The following is a 22,440-nucleotide window of genomic DNA, read 5'->3' on the forward strand; positions in this document are numbered from 1 at the left end:
GACATGGGACAGTAGGGACGTCATCTTAGTAACTCCTGTTGCTGACAATAGGCATGTTCGAGGACTAGGCCATACTCCGTATCGTACGACAAAGGATTCGGCTGTCCCATCAAAGAGACGCTCAGACTGTAACAGTATGGCGTTAGACATGCTCTTCTGAAAAGCCCATGCTGCGGTATGGTATAGGACATGTGTGCACCTCGGTTTGTATGCACCAAGCTCCCGTAGCCCTATATAAGGGTCCTCACACTTCGCCGGAGGTACGCCTTCTCTGATATTGGGAGCCACTTCTTTGCTGTCCGCTTGCCTGACTTGAGCGTCGGAGGGTCGCCGCGGGGAACCCCTTCCCGGCCCGACTTCTGTGCAGGTTCGTCGGAGCTTTGGAGGCCTACGCCATCGATTAGGAGAGCGACACGTTCCCAGCGTCCTTATCTTGAAGGATGCCGGGCCGAACGGAAGCATGCTGAGCCGAACGGCCGAACGGAAGCATGCTGAGCCGAATGGAAGCATGCCGGGCCGAACGGAAGCATGCCGAGCCGAACGGAAGCATGCCGAGCCGAACGGAAGCATGCCGGGCCGAATGGAAGCTTGCTGAGCCGAACGGAAGCATGCCGAGCCGAACGGAAGCATGCCGAGCCGAACGGAAGCATGCCGGGCCGAATGGAAGCATGCTGGGCCGAACGGAAGCATGCCGGGCCGAACGGAAGGATGCCGGGCCGAACGGAAGCATGCTGAGCAGTTTGCCCGCTCGGCCAGGATGTCAGGCTATGAGAGCCAAGCACGCGACGACCCTGAACCTTCCCGGATGGGCGAACACCTACGCCAGATGAAAGGCGAATGTTCTGGCTGAGCGGCTTGATGGTTGATCCGGGAAGAGGAAGTCAAAAGACATGGGACAGTAGGGACGTCATCTTAGTAACTCCTGTTGCTGACAATAGGCATGTTCGAGGACTAGGCCATACTCCGTATCGTACGACAAAGGATTCGGCTGTCCCATCAAAGAGACGCTCAGACTGTAACAGTATGGCGTTAGACATGCTCTTCTGAAAAGCCCATGCTGCGGTATGGTATAGGACACGTGTGCACCTCGGTTTGTATGCACCAAGCTCCCGTAGCCCTATATAAGGGTCCTCACACTTCGCCGGAGGTACGCCTTCTCTGATATTGGGAGCCACTTCTTTGCTGTCCGCTTGCCTGACTTGAGCGTCGGAGGGTCGCCGCGGGGAACCCCTTCCCGGCCCGACTTCTGTGCAGGTTCGTCGGAGCTTTGGAGGCCTACGCCATCGATTAGGAGAGCGACACGTTCCCAGCGTCCTTTGGTTCGGCGATTCGGACAGGATCACTCACTATGAATCTCCTTTCTCTGAAGGCGGAGAAGCCTTTTACACACAATGAAAGCTCGAACAGTTGTTAGGAAGTTAATACAAGAGTTGATGTCTTATTCCCTAGCTCCATAGCCCTTTTTATATCTCCTGAAAACTCTATCTACAGCTTGAGGGCGCCTCCCAAGGGCATGGAGGGCGCCTCCAGCGTGGCAGCAGCGGATAAGGTTTTATCCGCTCCAATGGATAAAAAAATTGGGTCGAGGGCGCCCTTAATAAGCATGGAGGGTGCCTCTCATACCTTATGGAGGGCGCCCTTTATACCACATGGAGGGCTCCCTCTATACTTCATGGAGGGCGCCCTCCACCTGCAGGGTATAAATTGCTCCAACCTTCCTTTGGTTCTTCTGTTGCTGCGTTCGCTTAGGTGATTGTGGCCAATCGAAATATGGCTCACCCGACTCAATTTTTGACCTTCTCCTCGAGCAGGCTTCCGCTCTGGCTTCTCGTCCCTCGAATGTCGCATACGTTCTTCTCATCCACTAGTGTACTCTTCTGCAAATCTTTCGTCCCTCAGACACACCGAGCCCATCAACTCTCTTCCCGTGTCGTCCTTCTCCCCAACTGTGTCTTCCACTCGACTTCCTGTGCACCTAAGCTCCTGCACACTTAGACACAGGGCTCAAAATCAAACAAGACCTAACCTAACTTGGTTGATTATATTAAAACAATCACGAGGTCCAACAATCTCTCTCTTTTTGATGTGCATCAACTCAAGTTCAAGTTAGGGTAAAAACAAACAAGTAGTAATTGAATAATAAACATTTTAAATATAAATTTACAATAAAAGAAATTACAACATAAAATGTAATTCAAATTGAGAAAAAAATCTTAAATAAAAAAAACTCCTAATTCCCCTAGAACTTGTACCTATTTCTCCCCCTTTGATCATATAAAAAACACATGCTTGTATTAGTTACAAATTTCCAAGTTAATGATTTTCTAAAAAAAATTTAGAAATTTTGAGATAATAAAAAATATTAAAAATTTTTAAACAATTTCTAAGTTATGAAATTTTCAAATAATTGACAAAGATTTAAAAGCATTATCTTAATCACATGCTTATCAGTTTATCAATTAAATATTCAATTCAATAATCGGCTTTCAGCCTGTGGCGAGGTACTAGACCTTCTTGGTTATTGAATCATCAACCACTTCTAGATAAAGCATTTTAAGGAATTTAAACATTTAATTTTTCTGAAAGCCTTAAATAAAAAAAAACTAAACTAAGTATGATTTCGGAACTCAATATAGGTTCCTTCCTACTGGGTTGGTTAAGTATCTGGGGGTACATATCCTCTAGGTATTTTTCTAGGTTGTCCTTCATGTTTTCTAATGTACCAGTTTAACTTTCCATAAATTCTAAGTTTTGATTTATGAAAGTTATTTTTCAATCATGTATCTTTTTTTAAGCCGTCGATTTGTAGTTTCAAGTTATCTTTTTCAGATTTTAAACTGTTTAACTATCCTTTTAAATTAACGTTCTCTTTTTCTAGTTTTACCAAATCTTTTATAAGAACTTTGATAAAATTAAAAGACTGCCTAGGAGACAGAGCACACACCTTACTTACCTCAATTTCTGATGCTCCCCCTTCATTGTAGCTTTCTTCTTCTGATCCTCTCCCTTCATCGATGCTCATCTTTGAGCTGGTTTCTTCTTCCACTTGATGGTTGGCCATTCCCGAGAAGGCTGCGACCTCAGAATCGGAGGATGATGAATCATCTCATGTGGCCTTTAGGGTCTTGTATTTGGAGGATGTTGGTCTTTTATCTTTCTCTTTGTCTCCTTTCTTCAATTTTGGGAAGTCATCCTTGATGTGCCCTTCTTCGTTGCAGTTGTAGCATCAGACCTTTCTTTTGTTTCGATAATCTCTCTTTATCTGCGATTTAAATTTATTGGATCGAATAAATTTATTGAACTTTCTTACCATAAGGGTTGCTTCATTTTCACTGATTGATTCGTCAGAGTCTGAATTGTTTGTTCTTGCCTTCAGGGCAATGTTCTGACTCGATATTTTTCTTTATCCTACACACCGAGATTCGTGTAATTCGAAAGTAGAAAAAAGACTTTCTAACGTACTTACCTCGAGATCCTTGGATATATAGTAGGAGTCTACTATATATATCCATTCAGGTGTTCTTGGGAACGCATTTAGAGCATACATTTGTGCGTCCCGATTCATTGTCGTTTCTTCGAGGTTTGTTAGTTCTGTGATTAGTTCCTTGATTCGTCCGTGTAGTTGTGCTACTGACTCTCCTTCTTTCATCCAGAGGTTCGTCAGTTGATTCCGGAGCATGTCCCGTCTCGCGAACTTTGTTTCGGAAGTCCCTTCGTGCAACTCCAAGAACTTTTCCCAAAGCTCCTTCGCAGAGTTGTAATTTTCGATCTGATTTACTTCCTAGGGGGGAAGCACACTAAGCAGGTGGAACTCGGCTCGTCCGTTCGCTACGAAATCTGCTTGCTCCTTCTTGGTCCAATGATACTCTTCTTTTTCTTCTCCTTGGGGGTTTTTAGGAGCTACAAAATCATATTTAATTATTAATAATATTTCAAAATTGATTTTGAAAAACACCTCCATTCGTTTCTTCCACGACGCAAAATCTCTCTCAAATTTAGGTGGGAAGATTGTCAGTCCGGCCATCGTCTTGATCTTGTTGCTTCAGACGGCGTTTAGTCCTTTGAAGCGGTTGGGCTCTGATACCACTTGTTGGCGCAGCGGGCTGGCAAGAACGGAGGGGTGAATTGTCTGAAACAAAAAAAGATACCCTCCTCGTTCTTTCAACTCTTTTTATAGTGCAACAACATTAATAAAATAAAAAATGAAAAAACTGAGAAAGAGACTCGGGATTGACTTGGTTACAACCTAGGTGGTTGTTAATCCAAGGCAGTTGCAAAGCTCACTAAGAATCTCCTTTGTCTAAAGGCGGAGAAGCCTTTTACACACAATGAAAGCTCGAACAGTTGCTAGGAAGTTAATACAAGAGTTGATGTCTTATTCCCTAGCTCCAGGGCCCTTTTTATAGCTCCTGGAAACTTTATCCATAGTTTGAGGGTGCCTCCCAAGGGCATGGAGGGCGCCTCGAGCGTAACAGCAGCGGATAAGGTTTTATCCACTATAATGACTAAAAAACTGGGTTGAGGGTGTCCTCAATAAGCATGGAGGGCGCGTTCCATACCTTATGGAGGGCACCCTCCATGGAGGGCGCCCTCTATACCACATGGAGGGCACCCTCTATACCTCATGGAGGGTGCCCTCTGTTAGTTGCTACTCAGAAAACCTAGAGGTTCCACTGTACAAAAATTTTGTACAAAGGTCTGAACCTTTTCCTAGCTACCATGTGTTCTTTTAAATTAAATTTTGGATCGCCTGCGGAATTTAACACGTTTGATCCAAAACTTAATTTATTCGTTCTTTTAGGTTTTGACTTGGGTCTCCTGCGGAACTTAACACGTTCGACCCAAATTACCTTAAGTTATTAATTCCATTAAATATTAATTTCCATAATTGGTTCCCAGTACTGACGTGGCGAGGCACATGACCTTCTTGGATATGGGAGCAACCACCACCGACTAGACAAAACCTTTTATGGAAAGCTAATATTTAATTTCCTAAAATAACTTTAGGTTAACCGAAAAGAACAATCAAATCACAAGGAAAAAAAAACAAAAGAACACTATATCGAAAACAAATTCGAAACTCTAGAATCGTATGCCTCTTGTATTTAGTATTATTTCCAAAAATAACTAGTATGATGCGGAAACAAAAATTACTAGTTATACCTTTTAGAAATACCTCTTGATCTTCTACCGTATTCCTCTTCTAACCTCGGACGTTGTGTGGGCAACGATCTTCCGAGATGAGAACCACCAAGCACCTTCTTCTTCCTTACAAGTTTCGGTCATCAAAACTTCTCCTAGGATGAAGAGGTTCGGCCACCACCACCATGCTCCAAGGGATGCTAGAAAAGAGGCTTCTTTTCTCTCCTTCTTCTCCTTCTTAGATCCGGCCACCAAAGCTATCTCCACCATGAGAAGGTTTCGGCCACACAAAGGAGAGGAAAGAAAAGGCCGGCCACACCCAAGGAGAAAAGAGAGGAAAAATAGAATAGAGTCGTTAGCCTTGAAGCCTCCTCTACCCCCTCTTTTATAATCCTTGGTCTTGGCAAATAAGGAAAATTTAATAAAAACTTCCTTAATTCTTTTGCCATTGAAAAGGAAAATTTATTTAATTAAAATAATTTTCTCTTTTCAAATTATAATGGCCGGGCACTCTTCTCCCCAAAATAAGGAAAGTTTTAATTAAAACAAAAATTAAAACTTCCTAATTTGTTTCTAGAAATTTATAAAAATTTCTCCAATAATTTTAATCCCTTCATGATTGGTTAATAAAAAGAAAAAATATTTCTTTTAAACATGTGGATAATTTCCAAAAAGGGAAGTTATCTATAAAAATTAAAATCTTCTTTCAATCTACAAATAAGGAAAGATATTAAATCTTTTCTTAATCTTTTGTAGAAACTAATAAAAGAGAATTTTTAATTTTTAAACTTTCTTTTAAATCATGAATATAATTAAAAGGAAAGTTTTTACCAAAATTAAAATCAACCTTTTAATCTACAAATAAGGAAAGAGATTTTAACTCTTCTCTTAATCTTTTGTAGAATCTTATAAAAGGAAGGATTTAAATTTTTAAACTCTCTTTTAAATTATATTATCCACATAAGAAAAATTTTAAAATTAAAATTCCTTTTTATTTTAATAGGGACGGCCACATGAATTCACCCATGAACATACCCATGGCCGGCCCTAGCTTGGTCTCCAAGCTAGCTCGGCCGACCCCTATAGGATGGGTAAGAAGGTGGGTATAGGTGGGTATAGTACTCTATAATTAAGAGGCTACGATAGGGACCGAGAGGAGGAATTGGTTTTGGTCTCCCGATAAAATTAAGCATCGCCCCGAACACACAACTTAATTTTATCAATAATAATTCATTCCACTAGAGAACTATTATTGAACTACCGCACCAATCCCAAATTACATTTTGGGCTCCTTCTTATCATGAGTGTGTTAGTCTCCCTGTGTTTAAGATAACAAATGTCCACTAATTAAGTAAGTTACTGACAACTCACTTAATTAATATCTAGCTCCAAGAGTAGTACCACTCAACTTCATCGTCATGTCGGACTAAGTCCACCTGCAGGGTTTAACATGACAATCCTTATGAGCTCCTCTTGGGGACATTCTCAACCTAGATCACTAGGACACAGTTTCCTTCTATAATCAATAACACACACTATAAGTGATATCATTTCCCAACTTATCGGGCTTATTGATTCATCTAACTAAATCTCACCCATTGATAAATTAAAGAAATAAATATCAAATATATGTGCTTGTTATTATATCAGGATTAAGAGCACACACTTCCATAATAACTGAGGTCTTTGTTTCTTTATAAAGTCAATATAAAAGAAACGACCTCTAATGGTCCTACTCAATACACTCTAAGTGTACTAGTGTAATTATATAGTTAAGATAAACTAATACCTAATTACACTACGACCTTCCAATGGTTTGTTCCTTTCCATTATGGTCGTGAGCTACTGTTTATAATTTATAAGGTATTGATAACATGATCCTCTGTGTGTGACACCACACACCATGTTATCTACAATATAAATTAATTGAACAACTACATTTATCATAAATGTAAACATTTGACCAATGTGATTCTTATTTCTAGATAAATATTTATACCAAAAGCTAGGCTTTTAGTATACACTCTAACACCCTCCACCTGCAGCGTATAAATTGCTTCAGCCTTCCTTTGGTTCTTTCGCTGCTCCGTTCGCTTAGATGATTGCGGCCAACCGAAATAGGGCTCACCCGAACTCAATTTCTGGCCTTCTCCTCGAGCAGGCTTCCGCTCCGGCTTCTCATCCCTCGAACGTCATGCACGTTCTTCTCGACCACCGGTGTACTCTTCTGTAGCTCTTTAGTCCCTCGGACGCATCAAGTCCATCAGCTCTCTTCCCGTGTCGTCCTTCTCGCCAGCTACGTTTTCCGCTCAACTTCTTGTGCTCTTAAGCTTCTGCACACTTAGACATAAGGATCAAAACCAAACAGGAGATAACCTAACTTGGTTGATCATATCAAAACAACCACGGGGTACAATAGTTATAACAACTACTACAAAATAGCAACTACTATGTAATAGTTGTTATAACATTGTAGCAGCTATTTTGTAGTTACTGCTACAACTGTGTAGTAGCTGCTATAACAGTGCAGTAGTTGCTATAACTGTAGAGTAGCTGCTACAACGGTGCAGTAGCTGCTACAATGATACAGTTGTTGGATCGGATGAGTGCGATAGGGGGTGAATATCACACTCTTAAAACTTTTCTTTTATCTTAAAAATAAAGTTGTGTAGCGGAAAGTAAAAGGGACTCGTTCGGTTACTTAGTTCGAAGTCAAGGTTGACTCCTACTCCAAGGCCCGCGATCCTTGACCGCACCGATGGGCAGTTCTCTATAACCCTTCTTTCCAAAAACCTCGGAAAGAAGCAGTGCGTACAAGAGATGAGTAAGATAGTAACAGCTTACTATCTTATTTGAGTTAATTACAATGCAAGCTAATAAAATATACCGACAAGTGTACAAATTGAAGCTCGGTCGGTACTTCCGGACGAAGTAGCTTGAAGAGTTGTAGAAGACTTGTAGCAAGAGCAGGTTGCACAGAGGAGAGCTTTGAAATGATCAGAAGTATATATTTCAATGTCAGACCTTGAGCTACTTTTTATAAGATCGTCGATGTTCGGTCGACTGAACCAGCTTCCTTCCTTCCTGGCTGAGATCCGATGCTGATTCGATCTTCGACATTAATTGATCATTAAGGGTTCGGTCGACCGATCTTGTTTTTCGATCAACCGAACATGCTCTTTCCCTGTTCGTCGAAATTTACCAAGATCCACATTTAATGCTACATTAATGGTTGATTGGTTCGGTCGACCGATCTATGGGTTCGGTCGACCGATAAGCTCTTTTTCCTTTTGCTTCTGATCGATGCTGATGAACTGGCATGTGCTGAGTCATCATGGTTTGGTCGACCGATCCCTACGTTCTGTCGATCGATTCAGCCGAACCTGCAACACAGAGTTAAACAAAGTATCCCTGCAACACAAAGGTTAACACAGTAATATATAATGCATGAGTAATATTAGACAGTAAAATTGTCTTGATCTCAACTTGAAAACCTTCCCAGTTTCTTCAGTTGGATCAGCGACCTTAGGTTGTTCCCTTCAGGAACCCGACCTCACTGTCGCTCCTCCAGTTATTTACCTCAACTTACCTGCCAAACATAGTCCTCCATACATGTTTGGACTTTGCCTGCTCAGTGTCTGCTTGCCTGATCCACTAAGACTTTTCCTGCAATACTATATTAGCCAGTAACACAGAATACTATGATAAACCTAAACTTAGATTTATCGATATCCGCTGGTCCGATCAACCGCGCGCGATCGACTGGAAACCATCCGATCAACCTTGCTTGGAGTTCACTCCTCTAAGACTTCTCGTTACCTAAGGTTATCTCCCTCTAGGGTTTTCACCACTTGGCTTCACTCACCAAGACTCGGTATTCAGCTACCCAGGATCAGGTCCTCCAAACCTATCCACCTGGCTTCCACGATATATCGAGATTTCCCTTGCCTCAATATTCGACTACCCAGGGATCATGTCCTCCAGACCTATCCACCTGGCTTCCACGATCTACCGAGATTTCCCTTGCCTAGCCTATAACTAGGACTTCCTTTGCCTAGCCTACAACTAGGACTTCCCTAGATCAAGCTCCATATTTAAACATACTTAAACATATTTGTTTGACATTAAAACCTTGGAGGTCGATTGCACCAACAATAATAGCTGCTATAACGGTGCAGTAGATGCTACAACGGTACAGTAACTGCTATAACGGTGCAATAGTTGTTACAATGGTGTAGTAGCTGCTACAACTATGCAGTAGTTATTACAACGATTAGTAGCTGCTACAACTATGTAGTAGCTGCTACAACTGTATAGTAACTGCTACAACGGTGCAATAGCTACTATAATGACACAGTAGTTGTTACAATGCAGTAGCTACATAATAATTGCTACACGTTGTAGTAACTGCTACAATGGTGCAATAGCTATTACAATAGTACAGTACATGCTATAACGGTATAATAGTTGTTACAACTGTGCAGTTGCTGCTATAACGGTACAGTAGTTGCTATAACTGTGCAATAGTTGCTACAACTGTGCAGTAGCTACTACGACTGTGTAGTAGCCGCTACAACTGTGCAGTAGCAGCTACAATGGTACATTAGCTATTACAACGCAGTAGCTACATAATAACTGCTACACGTTGTAGCAACTACTACATAGTAACTGCTATAACTGTGTAATAACTACTACAACTGTGCAGTAGTGGTTACAACTGTGTAGTAGCTGATACAACTGTATAGTAGCTGCTTCAACGGTATAGTAACTGCTACAACAGTATAGTAACTGTTACAACACAATAGCTACATAATAACTGATGCACGTTGTAGCACAGTAGCTGCTATAACATGTAGCAGTTATTGTGTAGTAATTGCTATAATATTGTAGCAGCTACACCACATTTAAAAATCAGTGCCATAGTAATTGTTGCATGCAATCATAGGAGAGAGAAATGAGAATTTTATTTTAATTTAAGAAGCGAGAAAAATTATTTTATTTAATTTATCATAACAAAAAGAAAAGTTGTTGTATGCAGATTAAAAAAATTAGGTTTTGATTGTGTTAGATAGTGTATATCAGATTTCACTCACGGTCGCACAGGAGGCGTCGGGCAACATAAAAATTTCGTGTGTGCATGTTGCCCGACGCCTTCCGCACGACCGTGAGTGAAATCCGATATACACTATGATCCTGTCCGAAAGCGCGAAGTTGGAAAGCTGGGGAGGTGGCGGTTTAGCTGACCAGATGAATACCTCGCTCCTATCTGTAAAACAAACTAAACCAGGGAAGGGGTCCCTGACGTTGGCCCTTTAATGCTCAAGTTAGAAACAGAAGAAGAGGTCCTTAATTCTATCATGCTTCATATTTTCATGATAAATTGCATTAAAATGATATAAACTAGATCTAGCATGCTTTTTATCATGACTTAAAGGAATAGGCTCAATAAATGATACCTTAAGTTTGCTCATGAGAGCTCCCCCTTGAGTTGAGCTTCCTCCTTTGACTTTGGTCGATTTCTTTCTCTTTGGACATTGGCTCCGATAATGTCCTTTTTTATGGCACAAGAAACACATAATGTGTTCCTTGCTCTTCTTTGTCACAGGGTTGGTCTCCTTGGGCTTCTCCTTGCCCTTAGGTGCCACTGGCCCTTCTTCTTGGCCAATTTAGGACACTTACTTTTATAGTGACATTTTTCCCTACACTCAAAACATATAATGTGATCTTTATTATTTAAATTTGAAAACGTTATACCTTTGCTTGTAGGGGTGACACATGATCCTCCATTTGATTTTTTTTTTATTTGTAGAGGTGGCACCATCTTCTTCTTCTTCATTTAAGCCGGAGGTAAAAGCCTTTTCTTGCTCCAGTGTCAATGAATGACGCTCCCCCACAATCCTAGAGGTGGAGGCCTCTTCATCTTCATCATCTTGCCCATTGAACAAAGAGTATGCTCCCTCTTTGCCCTTTCTGTTGTACTTCATTGAGGATGAAACTTCTTGGACTTCTTCTTCTTGAGTTGAGCATCTCTCAACTTCGGAGTCCTCTTCCTTTGGTCTAGCTCCAATGAGTCGCTCTTTTTGGATTTCTCTTGGTTTAGTGCAGTGGAGGAAACCTCATGGATTTTAGCAAATTTGTTTCATAGCTCCTTAGCATCTTCAAATTCTCCCACTTGCTTCAAGATGTTGCTAGGCAATAGATTGATCAATAGTTTGGTAACTTTATAATTGGTCTCACATCTTTGAATTTTCTCTTGGTTCCACTTGTTTTTCTTGAGAATTTTGCCTTTGTTATTTGTTGGAGCTTTAAAGCCTTCCATCAGAGCAAACCATTGCTCTAGCTCCATCATAAAGAAGTTTTCAATTCTTGATTTCCAAGAATCGAAGCTTGTGATGTGTATGGTGGAGGCACCCTCGTGTCGAATCCGAGTCCATCTTGGAATTCCATTTGAAGTTGAGCTCTTTTGAAGTATTTGACTCTGTTGAACTTGCTTCAACTTCTTCTCCCTCTAGCTTGTTGCCCTTTCCGGCGATGATTCTGGTGAAAAGCGACCTCGCTCTGATACCACTTGTTAGGGTCGATTTGTAGCTAGAGGAGGGGGGGGGGTTGAATAGCTCATCGCGCTTGTTGTCTTGCTTCGTGATGATGATATGCAACGGAATGAAACATGAAACACACTTACAATGCTAACATGAAGAATTTACTTGGTATCCACCTCAAGATGAGGTGACTAATCCAAGGATCCACACACACGAACACTCTCCACTATGAAAAACAACTCCTTCTCAGTACTACCGGAGGTGGAGAAACCTCTTAAAACACCCACACAAGCATACAACTCAACGCAAGAAGAAAAATACAAAGAATACGAATGAAAAACCTTCTTCTTGTTCTCTTGTTGCTTGTAGATGCCTCTTGAACCTTGGAAGTGCAGCAACACTTGTCTCCAAGAGCTTCCAAGAATTGGCGGAGAGTAGTCGGAGAAGTCGTGTGAAGATCGGGAGAACTCTTGTGAAGAAGAAAGCATGCAACGACTTTATACTTGGCGCTTCTAGGCCTCCCAATCGATTAGGCTTGCTCCCAATCGATTACCACGTCAGAACCTAGTGATCACAACTGTCCAAAACCTGTAACCTATGCAACGATCATATCCCAATCGATCAGTTGATCGATTGGGGAGGCTTGAATCGATCACCCGATCGATTCAGCGCGCTTCTGTGCACTTGCTTCGTCGTGATAATCCTAGCTCCAATCGATTGGTCGATCGATTGACGGTGCCCAATCGATCGCTCGATCGATTGGGCTGCTCTCTGTGCTCGCGACAAAGGCTCCTAATCGTTCGGCTGATCGATTGGGTTGTTGTTTGTAGCAGCACTGTGCCCAATCGATCAGTTGATCGATTGGTCTTGGTTCAATTTGATCACTTGATCAAATTGACCAACCCTAGCTCACCCGAGTCAAGTCTAGGGCTCCCAAACCTAACATCTAGTTAACCTTGACCTGTTGGGACTCCTTGTTCCTAGCATCCGATCAAGTTTGACCTACTAGGACTTCTTCACCAAGTGTCCAGTCAATTCTTTGACCCACTTGGACTTTTCTCCTCGTGCCAAGTTTCTGGTCAACCTTGATCCACTTGGACTTACCGACACTTACCAAGTGTCTGATCCTCCATAACCCACTTGGACTTCCTTCCACCAGATGTTCGGTCACCCTTGACCCTTCTGAATTTCTTTGTACCAAGTATCCGATCACTCCTTTGACCTATTGGATTTGCCAACACCAGGTGTCCGGTCCTCCATGACCCACCTAGATTTCCATGTGCCTAGCTTCATTCACTAAAACTTTCCATCTGCCTGGCTTCACTCACCAGGAATTTCACTTAGCTTCACTCACTAGGATTTTCCTACTGCCCAGCTTCACTCACCGGGACTTTCAGCTAGCTAGCTTCACTCACTAGGTCTTTCACCTAGCTTCACTCACCAGGATTTCCCAACTACCTAACTTCACTCACTAGGTCTTGTTGGAATGTATACTAAAAGCCTAGCTTTTTGTATAAACATTTACTTAGAAATATGAATGATATTGGTCAAATATCTACATTCATAAGTTAAGTGTAGTTGTTCAATTAATTTATATTGTAGATAACATAGTGTGTGGTGTCACACACAGAAGATAATGTTATCAATTCCTTATAAATTATAAACAATAGCTCACGACTGAGATGGAAAGGAACAAACCATTAGAATAGTCGTAGTGTAATTAGGTATTAGTTTATCTTGACTAATAAATTACACTAGTACACTCTGAGTGTATTGAGCAGGACCATTTAAGGTAAGTTTTTTTTATACTTACTTAATAAAAGAACAAGACCTTGGTTATTATGGAAGTGTGTGCTCTTAATCCTAATATAATAACAAGCACATATATTTAGTATTTATTTCTTTGACTTATCAAAGGGTGAGATTTAGCTCGATAAATCAATAGGTCCGATAAGTTGAGAAATGATATTACTTATAGTGTGTGTTGTTGATTATAGAAGGAAACTGTGTCCTAGTAATCTATGTTGATAATACCCCCAAGAGGAGCTCATAAGGATTGTCATGTTAAACCCTGCAGGTGGACTTAGTCCGACACAACAATAAGGTTGAGTGGTATTACTCTTGGACTAAGATATTAATTAAAATGAGTTGTCAGTAACTCAATTAATTAGTGGACATCCGACATCTTAAACACAGGGAGATTAACACACTCATGATAAGAAGGAGCCTAAAATGTAATTTGAGATTGGTGCGGTAGTTCAATAATAATTCTTTAGTGGTATGAATTATTATTGATGAAATTAAGTTGGGTGTTCGGGGCGAACACGGGAAACTTAATTTCATCGGGAGACCAAAACCAATTCCTTCTCTCGGTCCCTATCGTAGCCTCTTGTATATAGAGAATTATACCCACCACATACCCACTTCCTACCCACCCTTAGGTGGCCGGCCAAGCAAGCTTGGAGCCCAAGCTTGGGCCGGCCAAAGCCAAGGGATTGAACCTTTTGGTTAAACCTAGGGTTATATAAGAAAATTAAATATTAGATTTCATTGAAAGGCTTTGTCTGGGAAGTGGTGGTTGCTCCCATATCCAAGAAGGCCTAGTGTCTCGTCATGTTTAACTTGGAAGTCGATCTCTGAAATTAATATTTAATTGAATTTGTAACATGGGTGGATTTGGATCAATAATGTTAAGTTTCGTTTGCGATCTAAGTCTAAACCTAAAAGAACAGATAAGTTAAATTTGGAATCAATAATGTTAAGTTCCGTTTACGATTCCGAATTTAATTTCTAAAGAACACAATAGGTTGTTAGGAAAGGTTCGACACTTGTACAAAATTTTTGTACAGTGGAACCGGTACAATATTCCTAGGATCAACCAACAATTGGTATCAGAGCTAGGGTTTGCCTCCGTGTGTTTGATTTTCAGTTTAATTATGCACATGTCATACATAATTTAGGCAGGATAATAGTATGATGTGCTAACTTTGTGGTTGTAGACTCCAACTATTATGGCTTATAGATATTGTGTGTGATTGGACCCTTGGATATGCCAAGGGCATTTTATTGTGTGTGCATGATTGTAATATTAAATACAGCAGGAGTTGTATTAGTTATTAGAATTTTACATTTTTGTTTCGATCTAGATTAGATTACATGTGCATTCCTTTGTGGAATATAAGATCGATATATGTAAAATTCTATTTTTGTCGCGAATCGTATCCTTGCGAGGCATGGTACTATTTGTGGACCAGAGGCGCAGCAGAAAAAGAAGCAAGATAGATGCAGTGACTAGACCCGATTGCGGTGGCTAAAGATGGCAACAGCTAGGGTTGGCAGCACAAGGAGGACAGTGACGGAAAATGCCATAATTGTTGGAAAATTAATTTCCATATTTATTGCTTTTATTTACTATGATGTGTGTGTGCATAGTTTAAAATTCCTCACCTTAAAAAACTAAGTGGGAGAGGGATTAGTAAATAAATTCCACGATCTCCATTACTGGTTTGTAAGTGATGCGACAAACTTGCGTGTTGGCTCTGAGTGCCTCCCTCCCCATCGGATGAGTTTGTTTGCAGATCACTAGATCAAACTTCCATTTTTGGATGATTATAGGAAATTAATTAGGAGCGTGTAATCTTCTCCATCGGAAGGGGCACAATCTTATTTAATAGATTAAGTATCAAGTAATGGTATACACTTAGACACAATTAATAGTATCCTCCCAATCGGAGTCACTGCTATTATTTGTGTGACCGAAAGAAAACCAACTATTAATTTGTCATAAAGATATGTTGACAAGATAATAAAATTAAAACCCCTTCTTACAAATGTTGAGATTTTATATACGTTCACACTATCATGACATACAAAATTCATGGTGTTTGAGGTAATTTTATTTGTCAGGTTGACAAGATAATAAAATGGGTAAAACCCCTCTTACAAATGTTTGGTTTTGTATACGTCCACACTATCGTGGCATACAAAATTTTCGGTGTTTGAGGTAATTTTATTTGTCAGGTTGACAAGATAATAAAATTAATGGGTAAAACCCCTCTTACAAATGTTTGGATTTGTATACGTCTACACTATCGTGGCATACAAAATTCATGGTGTTTGAGGTAATTTTATTTGTCATAAAGATAGGTTGACAAGGTTATTAATGGGTAAAACCCTCCTCTTACAAATGTTTGAATTTGTATACGTCCACACTATCGTGGCATACAAAATTCACGGTGTTTGAGGTGTTGGTGAATTTAAATGATATTGTTTTGAGGAATCAAGATTATTTTAAATTCAAAGTTTTGACCAAATATTTGATCAAAGATAGACCAACTATTAATTTTATTTGTCATAAAGTTAGGTTGACGAGATAATAAAATTAATGGATAAAATCTCCTCTTAAAGATTGAATTTGTATACGTCCACACTAACGTGGCATATAAAATTCACAGGGATTTTGAGGTGTTGGTCTTGACCAAATATTTTTGTGATTATTAGGATTTCAAATATTAGTCAATCTCCTAGCTGTTATACTATAGAATAGACTTAGTAGTCCTAATTATGATTGGAAACAAAACTCGGACTCTAAGGTGGGCTGTCCTCTAAAAAATGAGAACAATAAAAGTGTATTTTATTCATTAGTTGTTGAAACATGTTTAGTGATGTTATCTACCGGTACCTGGTGTGTAGATACGAGAGCCACTGATCATGTCTGCAATCCATTGCTGAGGTTCCAGGAAACCTGACAACTATATGAAGGAAAAAATCACCGTCTACATGGGCACTGTTGCAAAAGTAGTAGCTGTTGCAGTGGGAGATGTTTATCCTCTGATAGGAATAAAACATGGATTTTGAGAAATTGTCTTTACGTATCAAGTTTAGAAAGAACTAGATTTCAGTTTCTAAACTATTCAAAGAACTTGATATTCTATTTTTTTTATAACAAAGTTGTTATCAAGGTAAATAGGGAAGTTATCTGTTCTGATACATTGGTTGACAATTTATAATTCAATAACTCCCATGATACAACAGACGGTAATTAATAACATATCTTCTAACTCTAATAAGAGAAAGCAACCTTCAAAAATGAACCAATCATATCTTTGACATCTAAGGCTAGGTCATATTAACTTGAATATGATTCAAAGGATAATAGCCGATGAACTTTTGGGTTCATTGGTGGTGGAAAACTTTCCAACCTGCGAGTCTTACTTGGAAGGAAAAATGACCAAGAAGCATTTTAAGTCTAAGGGGTAAGGAGCCAAAGATGTGTTGGAATTGGTTCATTTTGATTTTTGTGGACCTTTGACTATCCAGGCAAGAGGTGGTTTCGAATATTTCGTCTCTTTTATAGACGACTATTTGAGATACGGGTACATTTACTTGATGCGCCACAAGTCTAAGTGCTTTGATAAGTTCAAAGATTACAAAGCTGATGTGGAGAAACATCAAGGTAAAAGTACCAAGACACTGCGGTAAGATCGTAGTGGCGAGTACCTTTTAGGAAAGTTCAGGAGTCACTTATCAGAAGTCGGGATTCAATCCTAACTGACTGCACCTGGTACACCCCAACAGAATGGTGTAGTAGAACGAAGGAATATGACTCTTATGGAAATAGTTAGATCAATGTTATTCGGAATTACCAAAATTCATTTTAAGGATATACTCTAGAAACGGAAGTGAACATAGTACCTTCTAAAATCAGAACCCTCTACTCCCATAGAATTGTAGAATGAGTGTAAGCCTAGTCTAAAACATATTCAAATTTGGGGTAGTCCAGCATATGTGCTGAAGGGAGACACTGATGAGTTGGACAGAAGATCACTTATTTGTGGGTTATCCTAGAGAAAACGAAAGGAGGTTTATAGTCCTAAAAATCATAAGGTCATTAATGCCCGATTTTAGAAGAGAACTATATTATGAACCACAAGCCCATGAGTTCTTAAGGAAATTAGAGAAGACACATTTAAACTAGTACCAACTGTACAAGATGTGATACCACAAGAAACTGCAACACGTGTCACAAATGATGCACAATGCAGACAGTGTCTCGTCGTAGTGGGAGGGTTGTGAGGCAATATGAGAGATTCATGTTTTTGGGAGAGTCTTCGGACTTGATCCGGGGTAAACATGAACCTGATTCCCGAATATATGACGAAGCACTCCAAGATAAAGATGCAGCATCTTTGCAAAGAGCAATAAATACAGAATTTGAATATATGTACTCTAATAAAATCTGGGAGCTTGTAGAATCACCAAATAATGTAAAAGACATTACGTCTATAATAAAAAAAAAGGACAGATGGGAAGGTCGGAGCTTTCAAAGCAAGGCTTGTTGAAAAAGGGTATCGATTATGAGGAAACTTTTTCATCGGTAGTCATGCTTAAAGTCTATCCGGATTCTTTTATCTTTTGCTACTTATATGGATTATGAGATTTGGCAAGTGGATGTCAAGATAGCTTTCCTTAATGGAAGTCTTGAAGAAAGCATCCATATAAAGCAACCAGAGGGGTTCATTGCAAAGGACAAAGAGCATCTAGTATGTAAGCTCAATCAGTCTATGGACTGAAGCAAAGCTTCAAGGTCTTGGAACATCCGGATTAATGAAGTAATCCATACCTATGGATTTATTCAGTGTCCGGATGAGTCTTGTGTATACAAGAAGTGTAGGATCGAAAAGAATTTAGATATCTCCACAGTTGCATGATATTGTCCACTTTGGGCTTAAGCCCTCATGGTTTTGCTCTTGGGCTCTCCCCAAAAGGCCTCATGCCAATGGAGATATCTTTCCTCTTATAAACCCATGATCTTTCCCATGTGTTTCCAATATGGGACTATGTTTGTAACCTTGCAACCCCAACAAGAAGTATGATGGAAACGTGGTGGTATTTCTTTTACTATACGTAGATGACATTTTTGGTAGTTGGAAACAATATCAAAGTATTGTCGGAAGTAAGGGTATGGTTGTCCAAGCAATTTGATATGAAGGACTTAGGAGAATGCACACATATTCTTGGGATCAAAGTAATAAGGGATCACAAAAAAAGAATGTTGTGCTTATCCCAAGTTTCATATATCGATACTATCCTAACTCGTTTTAGCATGCAAGAATCCAAGAAAGGTTTTTACACCTTTTCGGTATGGAGTATCTTTATCTAAAGAGATTTCTTCGAAGACATCAAAAGAGATAGAAGAGATGAAGGCAATTCCTTATGCTTCTGTTGTAGGAAACCTAATATATGCTATGCACGAGATAGGATATCTATTTTACCGTGGCCATGGTTAGCAAATATCAAAGTAATCCAAGACCGGGATACTGGGCTACCGTAAATCATATATTAAAGTACCTTAGAGGGACTAGAGATTATATGGTAGTTTACAAGGCAGATGATTTGCTCCCTGTGGGTTACACGGATTCAGACTTCCAATTAGATAGGGACAATAGTAAGTCAACCTCGGGGTTTTGTGTTTACTTTAGGAGGTGAAGTTATAACAATGGAGGAGTATTAAGCATAGGTGCTTTTCTAGACTCCACCATAGAAGCTGAGTATGTGACAGCCTCTGAGGCAGCCATAAAAGTTATATGGCTCAGAAACTTCATAATGGACTTAGACATGATTTCTGATTTGCCCAAAATTATTACAATTTATTGTAATAATAGTGATGCAGTAGCAAACTCGAAGAAACCATAAGTCCATAAGGCAAGTAAACACAATAGAGCACAAGTATCACCCAATACGAGATATCGTATAACGAGGAGAAGTTGTTGTCACCTAGATTGCATCAGGTGATAACCTAGGAGATCCTTTCACTAAGGCCCTTAAGGCAAGATCTTTTGATGGGCATGTTGAAGGGTTGGGAATCAGATGTATGACAGGGTATATGGAAGCATAGTCTTTTAGTATAAGTGGAAAATTGTTGAAATGTATACTAAAAGCCTAGCTTTTTGTATAAACATTTACTTAGAAATATGAATCATATTAGTCAAATATCTATATTTATAAGTTAAGTGTAGTTGTTCAATTAATTTATATTGTAAATAACATAGTGTGTGGTGTCACACATAGAAGATAATGTTATCAATTCCTTATAAATTATAAACAGTAACTCACGACTGAGATGGAAAGGAACAAACTATTAGAATAGTCATAGTGTAATTAGGTATTAGTTTATCTTGACTAATAAATTGCACTAGTACACTCTGAGTGTATTGAGCAGGACCATTTAAGGTAAGTTTTTTTTATACTTACTTAATAAAAGAACAAGACCTTGGTTATTATGGAAGTGTGTGCTCTTAATCCTAATATAATAACAAGCACATATATTTAGTATTTATTTCTTTGACTTATCAAAGGGTGAGATTTAGCTCGATAAATCAATAGGCCCGATAAGTTGGGAAATGATATTACTTATAGTGTGTGTTGTTGATTATAGAAGGAAGTTGTATCCTAGTAATCTATGTTGATAATGCCCCCAAGAGGAGCTCATAAGGATTGCCATGTTAAACCCTGCAGGTGGACTTAGTCCGACACGACAATAAGGTTGAGTGGTATTACTCTTGAACTAAGATATTAATTAAAATGAGTTGTCAGTAACTCAATTAATTAGTTGACATCCGACATCTTAAACACAGGGAGATTAATACACTCATGATAAGAAGGAGCCTAAAATGTAATTTGGGATTGGTGCGGTAGTTCAATAATAATTTTTTAGTGGTATGAATTATTATTGATGAAATTATGTTGGGTATTCGGGGCGAACACGGGAAACTTAATTTCATCGGGAGACCAAAACCAATTCCTCCTCTCGGTCCCTATCGTAGTCTCTTGTATATAGAGAATTATACCCACCACATACCCACTTCCTACCCACCCTTAGGTGGCCGGCCAAGCAAGCTTGGAGCCCAAGCTTGTGTCGGCCAAAGCCAAGGGATTGAGTCAAGATTAATGGTCGGCCCTAGCTTGGAGCTCAAGCTAGGTGTGGCCGGCCACATAGAAAATAAAAGGGATTTTATTTAAAATCTTTCCTTATGTGGAAGCCATGGTTTTAAAAAAGAGTTTAAATTTAAATCTTTTTCCTTTTATAGCTTTCTACAAAAGATTAAGAGAAAGGTTTGATATCTTTCCTTATTTGTAGTTAAAAGAAAATTTTTAATTTTTGATGAAACTTTCCTTTTATGAAACCATATTCATAATTTAAAAGAGAGTTTTAAAATTAAATCTTTCCTATTATAGTTTCTACAAAAGATTAAGAAAAGATTTGATATCTTTCCTTATTTGCAGATTGAGAGGAAGATTTTAATTTTAAAAGATAGCTTTCCTTTTTGGAAATCATCCACATGTTTTAATAGAGATATTTTAATTTATAAAATTTCTTTTTATAACCAACCATGAAGGAAAAAATTAATAGAGAAATTTTTATTTTAAAATTTCCGAAAACCAATAAGGAAGTTTTAATTTTGTGTTTAAAACTTGCCTTATTTGGAGCTTGTGATGTGGTTGACCATAGCATGGATTAAAAGGAATTTTTAATTAAAATTTCCTTATTAACCAAAGGTAAGGAATATAAGGGAATTTTAATTATAATTAAATTTCCTTATTTGCCAAGACCAAGGAATATAAAAGAGTGGGTAGAGGTGCCTCACCTAATAACAACTCTCTTCTATTTTTCCTCTCTCTTTTCTTCCTTGGTGGTGGCCGACCATATCATCTCCTCCTCTTCCTCCTTAGTGGCCGAACCTCATCAATCTCTAGGAGCTTGTTTTGGTGGCTGGATCTAGCTTGGAGAAGAAGAAGAGAAAAGAGGTTTTGTTTCCTAGTTTTCCTTGGAGCTTGGTTGGTGGCCGAGACTTATAATCTCTTGGAGAAGCTTGCTTGGCCGAAACTTGGAAGAAGGAAGAAGAAGGGCTTGGGTGGTTCTCATCCTGGTAGATCGTCGCCCACACGACGTCCGAGATAAGAAGAGGAATACGGTAGAAGATCAAGAGGTTGTTGTTTACAAAGAAAGGTATAACTAGTTTTTTATTTGTATGAATTCTAAACACAAGAGACATATAATTCTAGTTTTCGAATTGTGTTTCAAGTTTGTGTATTTTTTTTGTTTTTCAAATTTGTGATTCGATTGTTCCTTTTGGTTAAACCTAGGGTTATATAAGGAAATTAAATATTAGATTTCATTGAAAGGCTTTGTCTAGGAAGTGGTGGTTGCTCCCATATCCAAGAAGGCCTAGTGCCTCGTCATGTTTAACCTGGAAGCCGATCTCTAAAATTAATATTTAATTGAATTTGTAACATGGGTGGATTTGGATCAATAATGTTAACTTCTGTTTGCGATCCAAGTCTAAACCTAAAAGAACAGATAAGTTAAATTTGGAATCAATAATGTTAAGTTCCGTTTGCGATTCCAAATTTAATTTCTAAAGAACACAATAGGTTGTTAGGAAAGGTTCGACACTTGTACAAAATTTTTGTACAATGTAGCCGATACGATATTCCTAGGATCAACCAACAGGTCTTTCACCTGGCTTCACTCACCAGGATTTCCAACTGCCTGGCTTCACTCACTAGGACCTCCACTTGGCTAACCTCTAGTTAGGACTTTCCCAGTCAAGTATCCAGTTAATTTTGACTTACTTGACTCTTCTTCACATCAAACTGGGCAAACCTTGACCAGAGGGAAATTACGCAGACAATCTCCCCAATCGGACGATTGCACCTGCAATATCTATATATTGTCAAATATCGAAACCAAAACATC

This window comes from Zingiber officinale, chromosome 10A, assembly GCF_018446385.1.
Source record: "Zingiber officinale cultivar Zhangliang chromosome 10A, Zo_v1.1, whole genome shotgun sequence".
Classification (NCBI taxonomy): Eukaryota; Viridiplantae; Streptophyta; class Magnoliopsida; order Zingiberales; family Zingiberaceae; genus Zingiber; species Zingiber officinale.